The 1238-nt window shown below is 45.5% G+C and overlaps 1 protein-coding gene across 3 annotated transcripts in view; it reads right to left on the bottom strand.

Moving 5' to 3' along the window:
- The window catches only part of PSPH (phosphoserine phosphatase), a 19779-nt gene extending 18552 nt beyond the window's left edge, over positions 1-1227 (bottom strand). For 2 of the 3 annotated variants that reach the window (XM_008580989.1, XM_008580991.1), the window contains exon 1: positions 1181-1227. The gene's annotated coding sequence lies outside the window, so the exon portion shown is untranslated. The remainder of the gene's footprint in view (positions 1-1180) is intronic. The other variant, XM_008580990.1, reaches the window with a different exon arrangement.
- Positions 1228-1238: the final 11 nt, after the last annotated feature.

Raw genomic sequence — 1238 nt, 5'->3', positions numbered from 1 at the left:
GGCTGAGCGAGGCGCGGGAGCAACACCGAGGGTTGCGATCCCATTGCCGGTCCCGGCCCGGGGGCGACACTGAGGGTTGCGATCCGTTGCCAGACACGAAAAAAGACCCAAAAAAAACACCAAGGTCAAGGGTTCGGACCCCCTTACCGACCAGCAGCTAAAAAAAAAAAAAAGAATAGAGATACCCTGGAAAACTTTCAGGGTGACAAATATTCTGTTGTAGTGGTATTATAAGTGTGTATAAGTTCATCAAATTTCATCAAAATGTGCACTTAAACTGGGTATATTTTATTGCATTAAATTACATATCAATTGGGCGAGCCCGTGGCGCACTCGGGAGAGTGCAGCCCTGGGAGTGCAGCAGCGCTCCCGCCGCGGGTTCGGATCCTATATAGGGATGGCCGAGGCACTCACAGCACTCACTGGCTGAGCGCGGTGCGGCTGGTCTCAAAAAGGACAAAAATAATAATAATAATAAAAATTTAAAAAAAATAAATTACATATCAATATAAACTGGCTTTAGAAAGTTATTAAGCATGTATCAAATTATTTAAAAATTTAAGAAGCCCTCACTACTTTGTTTCACCAGCATGAAAGTGACAGGACTATGATCATTATTATACTGAAAACCTACCCGGTGATTGTAATAAAATATAGAAATCTTGGATTTATCTTCTTCCCTGATTCTCATTCCAATACCAGTCATCAAATATTCAAAGAGTAATTATAATATGCAAATCACATATAAGGAAAATTTAGCACATAAATATAATGAATGAAAGAATCATTTATTTAATTTCCAGCTGGAAGCTGTATCTTTATCACAATGTATCTGGTTAGTAGTTATTTCACATTCTATAATGGGAAAGCAGACGACAAAGTCAGGCACTTCAGCGCCAAATTCCGGGGATTTTCCTAAGCCTGCGCTGATGATTCTCCCTGCAGGATTGCATCACTCATTGATGCTGTTGGGTAACAGGCTGCTGTGGGATAAAATAGGGAGGCTACCCAAAAGCAAACTCTTGGAAACAAAGCCTCGACATCCCAGGGCATACATAATTTACCTGTCCTGATGAAGAAAAACAAGTGCAGACTCAGAGGGACACTGCACGGGGAGGCCAGCCCGGCAGTCGGAGAGCCGCGCGCAGAGGAGGCAGGACGCGCACTCGCCGGCACTTACCCGCGGCCTGGCTGGCGCCCTCCCGCGGCGCTCGGGGCTTGGCCTCCCGCAGCCCGGG

Source organism: Galeopterus variegatus, unplaced genomic scaffold, assembly GCF_000696425.1.
Source record: "Galeopterus variegatus unplaced genomic scaffold, G_variegatus-3.0.2 Scaffold2230, whole genome shotgun sequence".
Classification (NCBI taxonomy): Eukaryota; Metazoa; Chordata; class Mammalia; order Dermoptera; family Cynocephalidae; genus Galeopterus; species Galeopterus variegatus.
Note: the sequence above shows the minus strand (reverse complement) of the source record. Positions and strands in the feature narration are given on the sequence as shown.